This window comes from Dama dama, chromosome 9, assembly GCF_033118175.1.
Source record: "Dama dama isolate Ldn47 chromosome 9, ASM3311817v1, whole genome shotgun sequence".
Classification (NCBI taxonomy): Eukaryota; Metazoa; Chordata; class Mammalia; order Artiodactyla; family Cervidae; genus Dama; species Dama dama.
In genome coordinates this window covers 52,002,766-52,016,370 of record NC_083689.1, presented here as the reverse complement: position 1 = coordinate 52,016,370, position 13,605 = coordinate 52,002,766, and the positions used below count along the sequence as shown (strand labels likewise).

The following is a 13,605-nucleotide window of genomic DNA, read 5'->3' as shown; positions in this document are numbered from 1 at the left end:
CCCGACTCAATGGACATGGGTTTGAGCCAACTTCAGGAGACAGTGAAGGACAGGGAAGCCTGGCGTGCTGCAGTTCATGGGGTTGCAAAGAGTTGGACACGACTGAGTGACTGAACAAAAACCTTCACCCAGCTTGAGAAGCAGAATATTATAAACGTTGGGAAGGTCCATGGTGGGGCTGCCAGCCCTGTGGTACAAACTGACCACTGCACAAAGGTCTTTGCCAAGGTGGAGTAGATTCCTCCTGGAGGATGGGACCTTTCCTTTGGGTAAAAAGGCTCTGCTGCTGCTGCTAGGCTGTGGGCCCCTAGAGAATGATCCTTTTTCTAGTTCCCAAAGAGACCACTCACAGGCTTCTGCAGCCCTGTCCTGGGGGATGTTCCGCCTGTGTGCTCCGTATCCTCTACTAGAAGCAACAGTTATACTTAATTTCAGAGTAGTTATTCTCTTATTTTTCTTTAGCATTTTACCATATGCGTATGTGGAAGTTCCCAGATGGCACTAGTGGTAAAGAACCCTCATGTCTGCCAATGGAGCAGACATAAGAGACGAGGGTTTGATCCCTGGGTTGGGAAGATCCCCTGGAGAAGGGCATGACAACCCACTCTAGTGTTCTTACCTGGAGAATTCCATGGACAGAGGAGCCTGGTGGACTTATGATCAATAGGGTCTCAAAGAGTGGGACATGACTGAAGTAACTTAGCACACATACATAGGTGTATGTATCCATAAGTTATCCACCTCTCTACTTTTTCCCCTGAAAATTCCATTTGCCATTGTATTCATTTTTCAGTATTGTTCTAACAAATTGCCACAAACATAGTAGCTTAAAACAATACAATTCAGACCAGATTCGCTGATGGTCTAGTAGCTCCTAATGCAGGAAGCATGGGTTTGATCCATGGTCTGGGGACCAGGATCCTGCATGCTGCACTGCATAGTGAAAATTAAAAAACAAGAAAAACGCACAATTTATATGTGGAGGCAGCGTGTATATGGTATGTCTCTGTACCTTCTACTCAATTTTTCTGTGAACCTAAATCTGCTCTAAAGTTCCATGGCATGTGGAACTTCCCCAACCAGGGATCCATCTGTGCCCTCTGCAGTGGAAGCATGCAGTCTCACCCACTGGACAGCCAGGGAAGTCCTAAAGTATATGTATTTTTAAAAAGGCATTAACTAGTAGCATAAGGGGAACTGAGAACCCTCTGTTCAGTCTTTGTAATTTTTTGTGTAAATCTAAAATTAAAAATAACCAACCACTATCTTACATTTCTGTGGGTCCAAAAGTGTAACTTGGGCCATGCTGGGCTAAAATCATGACTCTAGGGGAAAATCTAGGGGTCTCTAGAGGAGAGTTAGACTTTGGTGTCTCAGTGGTATAGAATCTGCCTACCAAGCAGGAGATGCAGGTTTGATTCCTGGGTCGGGAAGATCCCCTTGAGGAAGGCATGGCAACCCAATCCAATATTCTTGCCTGGAGAATCCCATGGACAGAGGAGCCTGATGGACTACAGCCCATGGGGTCACAAAAAGTTGGATGCGCTGAGCAACTAAACAAGCAGAAGCTGCGGAGAGTTATTTTCCTTGCCTTGCGTAGCTCCTAGAAGCTGCCCAAATTCCTTGGCTCAAGGTCCTCTTCCTCCTCAAAGCCAGCAGTGGTGAGTTGAGTCAGTCCCACATCTAATCACTCCAACCTCTCTCTTCTGCCTTCCTCTTCCATTTAAATGTAAAGACCCAGATAATCCAGGATAATCTCTACATTTCTGAGTCTGTTGATTAGATACCTTTTCTCGCCTTTGCCATGTAACCTAACATAGTCACAGGTTCCAGGGAGTAAAGTGTGAATACCTTTGAGACATTGTTATTCTGCCTCCTACAACCATCTTCACGTGCTCCTTTGTCACATGCCTCTTCTGCCCACCATCTAAAAGACTATTATTCTTTTGTTTCTTTTTTACAAATAGCTCAGTCCATATTTGTCTGAGTTGTTTTCTGAACAAGCAAAAAGAATAAATACTCTTATTGTGATATATTGACAGTGTCTGGACACAAAATGACATTAAATATACTCTCTGGATGTTAAACTCTGGGTATTTATCAATAGCTTCAAGTCTGAACTTGAAGCGCAAGTAAGGTAATTCAGATACTACCAGTTAAGCTCCCTGTTGTTTCCAACTTTTTGAGTTGCAAAATGAATACATGTAAATAAATTTTAAAAAGAGCAGAAACCATAAATGCACAGTGTGAAAAGAATTCTAAAGCAAACACGTGTAGCCAGCACCTAGTTCAAGAAATAGGACATAGACAACACCCCTTCCCCAAAGTTCCCCTTGTGACTCTTGTTTATCCCTTACCATCTCCTTTGCTCTTAGAGATAAACCACTACCCACTTTTATGGTAATAAGCTGTTTGCCTTTTCTTTGTAGTTTTTTTTTTTTTTTCTTTGTAGTTTTACCACCAAAGTATGTCAGTTCAGTTCAGTTCAGTTGCTCAGCCGTGTCCGACTCTTTGCGATCCCATGAACTGCAGCACGCCAGGCCTCCCTGTCCATCACCAACTCCCGGAGTCCACCCAAACCCATGTTCATTGAGTCGGTGATGCCATCCAACCATCTCATCCTCTGTTGTCCCCTTCTCCTCCTGTCCTCAATCTTTCCCATCAGGGTCTTTTCCAATGAGTCAGCTCTTCGCATCAGGTGGCCAAAGTATTGGTTTCAGCTTCAATATCAGTCCTTCCAATGAACACCCAGGACTGATCTCCTTTAGGATGGACTGGTTGGATCTCCTTGCAGTCCAAGGGACTCTCAAGAGTCTTCTCCAACACCAGTACTTCCAAACAATATACAGTAGTTGAGTTTTGTCTCACTTTAAACTGTATAAGAGGCATATTGTGCGTTTCTTTTGTGGTTTATTTACCTTATATGCTATAAAATTCAGCCATGTTGTTATCTGTAGGTTTAAGTCTGATTCATTCATTTTTCATTGCTGTATGTATTTCATTGCATGGTCCATTCTTTTGTGGCTGATAATTTGTGTTGTTTCCATTTTGGGGCTATCACAATCACTGTAGCTGTGAACATTTTTTGCATATATATTCTGGTACCTATGTGCACATAGTTATCCAGGGTATGCATTCAGGAGTAGAAAAGCTGAGTCAGACTTTTTTGGTCTTCAACTTTAGTGGATAATGTTAAATTGTTTTCCTGCTATCAGTGAATGACAGATTCTGTTGCTCCACGTCCTTGCCAACACTTGGTATTATCAAACTTACTAATTTCAGCCATTCTGGTGGGTGCATTGTTGTGGCTGTAGAGTTGTATTTCATTTCAATTTGCTTTCCCCTGGTTATTAATATCATTAAATATTACTCATAGGCCATTTAGATTTCCTCATATGTGCAGAACCTATAAAAAAGGCTTCTTCTGGTGTAATTTTATATTGGATTGTCTGTATTTAAAACTTATTTGATTTCTAGGAGTTCTTTATATAACATGGATAATACTCCTTTTTGGGTTGAATGCTTTGTAATTAACTTTTCCAGTTCTTTGGCTTGTGTTTTCACTCTTTTTATGGGGTCAAATGTAATGTAGTTGAATTTATTACTCCTTTCTCTATGGTGAGAGAATTTGTCTTTAAAGAATTGTGAAGACATTCTTGTATAATTATCTTTTTTGAATATTGTTTTAAAATGTTTTTATTGTTTAATGTTCATATAAAAATGCCCCAAAGAGTATGACAAAACCCACTGAAAAAATAAATAAATAAATAAATTTAAAAAAAATGCCCCAAAGATATATACAGCTTAATAATAATTTATTACAAACACCCATGTAACTACCACTCAAATCGAGAAATAAAACATTGTTTACAACCCAGACAACTCATTCTTGTTCCTCCCTTCCAAAGGAGCCACTATCATGACTTCTACATTAATCACTTTTTGGCCTTTTTTTTTTTTTCCTGTGCTGGGTCTTTGGTGCTGTGCATTTGTGACGAGCTGGGGATATTCTCTAGCTGTGGTATGCAGACTTCTCATTGTGGTGGCTTCTCTTGTTGTGGAGCCTGGGCACTAGGGTGCTTGGGTTTCAGTGTTTGCAGCTCTTGGGCTCAGTAATTGTGGCACATGGGCTTAGTTGCCCTGCAGCATGTGAATCTTCATGGACCAGGGATTGAACCCATGTCCCCTGCATTGGCAGGCAGATTCTTAACTAGTGGACCACTAGGGAAGTCCTGGTCTTCTTTTAAAAAAAAACTTTTTTCCATCTTAATATGTATCCTTAAACATGATGATTGTTTTTTCCTTTTTGGAAAAAGTTACATCTAGCTTTAATTTTAAAAAATGTAGGGAGCTAATTTTTATTTAAAAATTTTTTTGAAGTATAAACTACATACAGAAAAGCATTAAAATCATGACATCTGAATAAATTGTCTCTAAGCAAATATACTCGTATAATTGCCTCCTAAATTAAGACATAGAGTATTTCCTTATGACACCTCTCCCAATCATTTTCTTTTCTTTTCTTCCTCCAAAAGTTTCACTCCTTAAACAAAATTCTAAATTTTAAAACCAAAATTTAGTTTTCCCTGCTTTTGGAATTTATTTAAATGAAATCATATACTATATGTTTGTATCTGGCTTTTTTATTTTTCTGGAATTCGTCATGTTGTTGCTTGCAGCTGTAGTTTGTTTTCATTGTTGTATAGTATTATATGGTATAAATATACCAGAATCTATCATTCATTATTCTATCACTGACAGCTACTTGAGTTTTCATTTTTCTGCCATTATGAATGTGCCATATATGCACATTTTTATATGTCTTTCAATGCCTATGTGCACATATTTTATTGGGTGTGAGTGACACTGATGAAGTTTAGAGTACATGTATATTAAACTAGTATGCATATATATATTTTATACATATTTCTGTGTGCATGTGTACATATTATAGGTATGTGTATATATTGGGTTGGCTAAGAAGTTCATTTGGGTTTTCTGTAAGATTTTATGGAAAAATTCAAGTATGCTTTTTGACTAACCCAACATATATATTTATGTATTTTTTTCCTTTTAATTAAAAATTTAATATATTTACATTAATTATAAATACTCAAATATTTGGATTTGTTTCTGAAATTTTTTTTACTATTTGTCCTGTTTCTAAAACTTCTTATCCTTTATTTGAATTGTTTCCTCCATTTCATTTTATCCCCTCTAATCTCCTGGAAATTATACATACTGTTTTATTTATTTTATTGGTTGCATGGAAATTTTGACATGCATATTTAACTCAATAAATTATGAACTTAATATATTTAGCCTCCTCTAGACAACACAAAGCCTTACATATACTGTAACTCCTTTCATCCCCTCCCAATATATCTACAACTATTCAGTAATAGTTGAATTTAGATATTATCATTATTATTAATATTTTGTACAGCCAGTGTTTGGATTTACAGAATTTTTGCAATTTTCTTTGGTCACCATTGCTTCCTGCATTTTGGAGCTTCCTTCTGGGATTACTTTCCTTGGTATGTCCTTTAATGAACATCTATCTGTTAGTAGTAAATTCTTTTTTTAAATCTGAACTTTATCTATTTTTTCAGTTCTTACATTGTTTATCTGAAAATGTTTTTGTTTTGCTCTCACCCTTGAAATGTTGTTTCACTGAATTTGGAGCTGATGGCAATTTTCTTTTAATATTTTGAAGTACATTCCAATGTCTTCTGACTTCTGCTGTTGCTATTGAAAAATCAGCTGTTAGCCAAAATGTCATTTCTCTGAAGATTAATTTATCTTTTCTTCTGCTTAATTTTAAGATCCCCTGTTTCTCTGATGTCAGGAATTTTCACTATAATTAATTTTCACTTAGTATGGATTTCATTTAAATTTTTTGGCATCGAAATTTTTCATCTTTCAGAATTTAGAATATTTATCATCAATTCTGGAAAATGTTCAGCCATTTATTTCTTTGAATACTGCCTTCCTCCATTCTCTCTATTATCTCCTTCTTGAATTTTAATTAGACATTTGTTGAATCTTACCCCATCCTTCATGCATCTCAACTTCTTATATTTTCCATTTCTTTCCTTCTCTGTGTTATATCTTGAAATTCTTCAGACAGATTCTTTGGATCCCATGATCTTTCAGAAAATGAATTCTTCCTTCAGCTGTCAAATCTGATAGTCAAGTTGTCCGTTTTGAGTTTCTGATTCAATTGCCATTTTTAAAAAAATTTCTGTGGCTCTTTTTCAAATCTGCCTGATCAAGTTTGATAGTTTATTTCCTCATTATCTTTATTTCATTTAATACCTTTAAAAATATTAATAAAGGAAAAACTTTCTCTACTCTTAACACTTTTGGCACTAAAAATGTGGGTTTTCTGCACAAAATAATTCTTCAGTTCTCAGCAGACATCAGCTGGGTATCCTATTAACACCACCTGGAGTTATCACAGACTTCATGGGTTAAAGGCTCAATCCCACAAGACTGCTCACCTCCCTTCAGATACCAGTCACAAGTGGCTCCTCAAGTTACCCACACTTTTGTCTGAACTGGCTACAAATAAGCGGTTCCCATGACCCTCTTCTCAAGTTTAATAATTTTCTGCAGTGGCGCACGTAAACCAGGGAAACACTTTATTTTCTATCACTTGTTTCTTATCAACGATATTTTAAAGGATGCAAATGAACAGCCAAATGAGGTACATAGGGTGAGATCCAGAAGGCTCTTGAACTTAAGAGATTTTATTCCTGGGGAGTTAGTGGTATACCACTATCCCAGCTCATTAATGCATTCACCAATCCAGAACTTCATCAAATCTTGTTCAAGAGTTTTTATAGACTTTAATTTCCAGCTCCCCTCCTTCACAGGAGGTCAGCTGTAGGGTTGAAAGTTCCAACACTCTAATCATTTGGTCTTTCTGGCATCAGCCCCATCCTGAGGCTATAGCGGCCCCACTGTAAGTCATCTAATTAGCATAAACTCAGAGATGATGAAAAGGGAGTCGTTATGAATAACATGGAGGCTTCCCTGGTGGCTTAGATAGTAAAGAATCTGCCTGCGTATGCAGGAGACCCAATTGACCCAAGGTTCAATCTCTGGGTCGAAAAGACCCCTTGGAGAAGAGAACAGTTACCCACTCCAGTATTCTGGCCTGGAGAATTTCATGGACAGAGGACCCTATTATGAAAAACAAAATATACTTCTCTTACCACATCACTTAGGAAATTACAGGGATTTTAGAAGCTCTGTGCCAGAAACTGTGAACAAAGACAAAATACACATTTCTTCTTATGTCACAATATCACAAATATATGTTCTTTATATATGGTATTTGATAACTAGAATACTTGCAGTCATTGCAGGTATTATTCTTGAGTTCACTTTTCCTTGTGTTTTCAATGATATTTTAGTATGAGGTCATATTTCTATAGGAAACTTACCTGTAGGATTTTTAGAGAAGATTTACTTTTGCCTATACCAGGTGCCTGGGGCACTAAAGTGATCATCTTTATGGCTTTTAGTTACTTTCGCAGCCTCTGTGATCTCGTCTAGGCTGAGAAACACATCCCCATTCTCCAGGCCTCTGTCATCTTGCCCTTATATCACATTGGCAACCTCCCCTAAACTAACACCTCCACAAAACTGAAGAGCTATGTCCTCACAATGAGGTGCTTTTCTGGGTCACACAGGTAGTTTGAAATTCTCACCCCCATCTCCCACAACAGTATGCTTGCACACTTGTTCAAGAATATCCAGAGGAGAGTTTTCTTTTTTCCTATTCCATCCAGTTAAAGTGGAGACAGTCAGGTATCCTTTCCCTTTCCCTCTGTGAAAGTGAAAGTCGCTCAGTCATGTCCGACTCTTTGTGACCCCTTAGACTATACAGTGTGGAATTCTCCAGGCCAGAATACTGAAGTGGATAGCCTTTCCCTTCTCCAGGAGATCTTCCCAACCCCGGGATCAAACCCAGGTGTCCCGCATTAGGTCAGGTTTTTTCCCCTTAATCTCCCATCGAGGAGGTAGCTCTTCAATTTTGTGGAGGTGTTAGTTTAGGGGAGGTTGCCAATGTGATATAAGGGTAAGATGATGTGCCTGGAGAATGGGGATGTTTTACTCAGCCTAGATGAGGTCACAGAGGTTGCCTAAGTAAAGTGACACTTAGGACACTTAAACTGAACTCAGGCTTATTAAACAATAAATGGGCATCTGCCATGCAGAGGGCATAATTACACAGGGTTTACCACAAGGCAAGAATCAATCATGTCCAATGTGTATACTGCTGTATCTCCAGCACTTAGCATAGTACTTGGCACATACCAGGTGCTCAATTAATACAGTTAAGTGTATCAATGAGTAAGAAGTATCAAAGTTTTCCAAATGGAGGAAAACAACACATATAAACCAAGTAAGAAGAAACAAACAGTAAAACTTTATTAAAAATAACAAATTTGGTTAAACCAAAGACCATTCCCTTTTTCAACAAATATTTTTACAATAGTTGTTTTTGGTAAGACACTTTTAGGATACAGACAGTGCTACACTCTAATACAGATAATAAGATACATGTATAACAACTATAACACTTCTCCCATGCTTACACAATTTAGTTTCTCTCTCACTAGGAAAGGCTAAAATAAGAGTATAAGGCTTCATGCTTCACAGCCTCTCTGCTGATGAGCTCGGAGATTGGGAAGACACTAAATGCCACTGCAAATCGTTATACCCTTGTCTTTAATGGAAAAGAGCAATCAGGTGTAAACTACAAAAATGTGGTTGTAGTTTGATTGCAATTTGCAAATATTTGGGCTGTCAGTTTGCCACAGAAGGTGTGGTCCTCATGAAAGGAGTTTGAGAAGCCAGGCTGGTCAGATGGTATGAAGGCTCAAAAACATAAGGCCTCTAAGGAAAAGGTAGGGTATGCAGTATGGGAAGATCTTCCTACTTGAATTTCTGGCTAAAGGGGCAGCAGAAGGCCCCTGGTATTGTAAAGGCCCCAGTCTTTTTTCTTTCCTTTATGTGGATGTAGAAAGAGGGAAGAGGAGAAAGGAATATTATTTATTTTTTCCTTTTTAAACAATAAAAGTTCCTATTGTGGAAAGAAAATCTAGTTGACTATAGGAATTTAATCAAGAAACCAAAACAATGTAGTCTTATAGATGATGATCTCAATGACTTATACTACTGTCATATACTGAACTCTGAGATATCAGGCCAAAAATGTGGACTTGGCAAAGATGAGAGTTACTGTCAATTGTTCCAGCTCCCCAAACTGGATGGCATCAGTGGCTGTGTGAGTGAATACAGAAGTTCAAATCAACATCATGTTAACTTTGGTTCTATTCTGAAAACATTCTATTTCAGATATATGTAAAAGGAAGCTTTTTCAGGGCAGAGATCATGGTTATATCCTGCAACACGGTGCCTGGTCCTTAATAGTTGCTCAGGAAATATGTGGTGAATAAATAAATGCACAAAGGTTACTCTGGGTTGCTAAGATCAGAACAGTATTTGCCATTATTTTGGATTTGGCGTGGGATTCGTACACCCTGGAACAGTTTCTTCTTTTTTCAGCTAGTAATATTTTTTTTTGTTTATGAAGAACAAGCATTCTTGCACACTGGCACAGTGGTCCTGGGGAAAGTGGCACAGACAGACCTCCACTGTATTCTTTAGACGACCCAACAACACCACTCTCTAATGGTGAGTGTTTCTTTTCTTTTTTCTTTTGGTGAGTGGTTCTTTATCAGAAGATTTAAATTTTTCTTGGGGGGAGGGGAGAGGTTTAGCCTTTTCTTTTTCCCCCAGAAGAGATGAATACTTCAAGAACAAAAGAATGAATTGGCCAAGTTTGATTGAATTTGATAGCATTTTACTGCTCTGCAGGAGTCAGGATAGTTACAACCTCATCTCCCTGTGCAGAAGTTGTTCCCACACACAAAACTGCAAGTATCTTCTCATTCTTATCTACGTGTATGTCTAATTCTATTAGTGGGCACTGTAAATATGCTTTTAATTAGGGAGGAGGTATGCTTGTATTTATTGTAATTCTCAAGGTACAAATTCTCAAGGTAAAAACAGTACTAAGAGTTTGGGAGTTTTGGGTGGTGCTTGGTTTTCATTTAAAAATAAACAGACAAGTATTTAGCGACTTCTATTAAGGAAAATTTCCACATAGGGTCTCATCCCTGGCAATAAAAACCTAGATATGGTGGCAAAACATTTCCAGATACTTCTTTAGGTCTCTGAAAGCAGTATAGGAGAGAGGAGTCAAAAAACTGTAGTATACACTTTTATGCATGCTAATTTATTTCAGTATTCTTCTTCCTGTTCTACCAATGGGGCTGTAAGGTACATTTAGGTTAAGTACCTTGACTAGAGTCACGTGACAAGTAAGGACAGGGCTAGAACTCAAATGTAGGTTTTCTTATTACAAGTTCAATGGTATTATTCCAAGGCCAACATTCGTAAGTATTCAATGTTTGTTGTGTCCATTTCTAAATAATATCATTGGCAGGGGAGAAGGTGATTGGACATGTCTCTCTGGGTCTTGATGGCTAGTGTGGCTCAGTTTCTTAAGACAATTGTACTAAAAAAGATGATAGCAGCCTTGACTGAACAAAAGTTAATTGTTATGCTAGTACTCAAATAGCCTTGGTCAAAGATGAGATCAGTAAGGGTGAGGAGGGCGCCTGAATAATGAAAGTTTCCTTACTGATAGCACAAGAGATGGGCTCAACATCCTGCTACATCTAAAAGAGCCGAATTGAATCAAACTGATCAAGGTAGGGTTGGAACGGTGGGCAGGAAAGAAGACCGTTTGCCTTCGCTTTGAATAATCAGGGTATCTGTTGCAAAGTGACTACAGAGAGCTACTCCCTGACTTCAAGTCTCAGCTCAGTGACACTGGTGACATCAGGGAGGTGACACATGCGGAAGTCCTCCTGAGTATCCAGGACCTGGTCTGGGGCTGCAGGAAATACATTTCTTTCATAGGGATGTGACCCACGACTTGACTTCTGAGAAGCATAAAGCCTCTGATCAGACCAGCTGGGTAAAATGTTTGTTTCCTTGGGCTAGAAAAGTCATCTTGCGAAGAAATAACTAAAAAAAACCAAAAACCTCAACTCAAGTAATAATTTTCCTGGCAGGCCTCACCTTCAGAAGAAATCTTAGAAATATACCAGTCACTTCTTATCTTGGCCAAACAGCTATCTGAAATGCTGTTTCTAACACTAGTTATATATTAAATTGTGACCTCTACACCTACCAGTAAAGCATTTGTAGGAGAAATGAAGAAAAAGTGCTATAATCTTAAAGTAGTCTCTTAGTGACTGCCAAATGTAGACATTCTATTTGTTACAAGATATTAAATCTGAAGTTATGTTATCAGTCAGATGATTCTTTGTTGTGGAGAAGGCTGTCCTGTGTGTAGTTAGGATGTTCAGCAACATCCTTGACCCCCATGCACTGGATGCCAAAAGTACTTCCCTGGTTTATTTTTCCCAATAATTTATTTATTTAATTTATTTTTGGTTGTGCTGGGTCTTTGTTGCTGCTTCCATGCTTTCTCTGGCTGCAGTGAGTGGGGGCTACTCTTTACTGCAGTGCATGGTCTTCTCTCTCTGGCGGCTTTTCTTGTTGGGGAACATGAGCTCTAGAGTGTGGGCTCAGGAGTTGTGGTGCAAGGACTTAGTTGCTTCACGACTTGTGGAATGTTCCCAGGCCAGGGACCGAACCCATGTCGCCTGCACTGGCAGGAGGATTCTTATCCACTCTAACACCAAGTAAATCCGAGTACCTCCTGAGTTTTGACAACCAAAAACATCTTCAGACATGGCCACAAATTTATCCCCAGTTGAGAACTACTGCTTTAACCAAAGCACTGGAGCTGGTGGTAAAGAATCTGCCTGACATTGCAGGAGACTCAGGAGACACGGGTTTGATCCCTGGGTTGGGATCCTTTGGGAGTAGGAAATGGCAACCCATTCCAGTATTCTTGCCAGGAAAATCCCATGGACAGAGGAGGCTGGTAGGTTACAGTCCATGGGGTTGCAAGGAGTCAGGCATGACTGAGCATGCTTGCACCAAGGTATTACAGAAAAAAAAAAAAACCTTCCCCCCCTCCAAAAAAACTCTAAAGTGAATTCTGAAATGGATTATCCCTAGAAATGAGAGGATTCAGACAAAATTACGAGATGAATGTAAAAACTCACAAGTTATAAAAGGTCAGGTGAGAATTACCGAGTGTTGTTTTGGAGACTGTTGCTGGTATGCTATGATTCTTAGCATAGATGCCTGCCTGCCTCTTACCTCAAGATAAGTGAGAGGGACCTTCAGTGGAACTACTTAAAGTACTTGAGATGTGTCTCTAGCAGTTACAGGAAGCATGGTGGACTTGTGGTTGTCTCCTGCCTGAAAAATAGAGGACAAGAGACAGGCTGGGTTGACAGTTGGGCTGGCAACTGTAACAGCAGCAAAGAGGAACACTGAAACTGCACTGGAATTAGCCTATATTTCCAAGTTTGTTTGGGCAAGAAGTGCATGAGAGCATCATGTGGACCAGGTGTGGACCATACAACATAAAACATGGCCTAAACAGCGCCATCAGGAAAAAAGCTCCCCCTCCTCCAGACACTTTCTTCTATTTGAATGGAAAATACTCCCACTAATTTAGTTTGGACCAAACACTTTACTGCCACCTACTGGAAAATTGTCAAAATAAATATACAAATCCACAAGGATGATGTGAATGGCATTCCCTCGGGGTAAGGAGTGTATAACCTTGCACAATGTGGGGTGGTCCCAGAGTCACTTACAAATGGGCCAGTATAAGAGCTACCTTAGATCCTATCTGCCAGGGTCCACACTGAGAAAAAACAGTTTCAAGAGACAAGAAGTTGGAAGTGGGCTTCCATGGTGACTCAGAGGGTAAAGAATCTGCCTGCAATGTGGAGACCCAGGTTTGCTTCCTGGGTCGGGAAGATCCCTTGGAGAAGAGAATGGCTACCCACTCCAGTATTCTTGCTTGGAGAAGAACAGACAGAGGAGTCTGGGGGACTACAGTGCATGGGGTCCAAAGAGTCGGACACAACTGAGTGACTAACATTCACTTTTACCAGATTTTTAGGGACGGAAAGAGAGTAAAGAACTGCCAGAATAAAATCTTGATTTTGTTCAGATCAAGGTTACTATGATAACCACCAAAGAATGGAGATGGTAGTGGTTTCTGAAAACTGTCAAGCATCCATTAGAAAAAAGGCAGCTTTAATCACCTGCCAGGCCCAGAGTGTGAAACCACCACACGGAAGTAAAAGTTACAGATGTTCCTGCTCCCCGATCTTTTTCTCTTTCTTCCGTTTTTTGGTTGGTAAGCTGGGAGAGAACAAGAAAGACCAGGCATAAGGCCTCTGCAGGGCAAGCAGTGAGCCAGCTGTCCTAAGACGGAAAAGATTCACTCTGTGATTCAATGACCATAGGACTTTCTATTCCTAATAGGAACCACAGAACTCATGAACCTGAGTCAGGTATATGACAGATCGACTCCACCGCACAGGTTTAAAGGGATGATGAAATTTAAAAAGAAAGCTATTTTGT

At 39.2% G+C, this 13,605-nt stretch overlaps 1 protein-coding gene across 12 annotated transcripts in view; it reads left to right on the top strand.

Annotated features, from left to right (window-relative positions):
• FAM13B (family with sequence similarity 13 member B) overlaps nt 1-13,605 on the top strand; it is a 100,608-nt gene that overhangs the window by 1,839 nt on the left and 85,164 nt on the right. For 10 of the 12 annotated variants that reach the window (XM_061151372.1, XM_061151368.1, XM_061151367.1 and 7 more), the window contains exon 2: nt 9,611-9,711. The exons of the other annotated variants lie outside the window; for them this stretch is intronic. The gene's annotated coding sequence lies outside the window, so the exon portion shown is untranslated. The remainder of the gene's footprint in view (nt 1-9,610; nt 9,712-13,605) is intronic. 12 annotated transcript variants of the gene reach the window in all.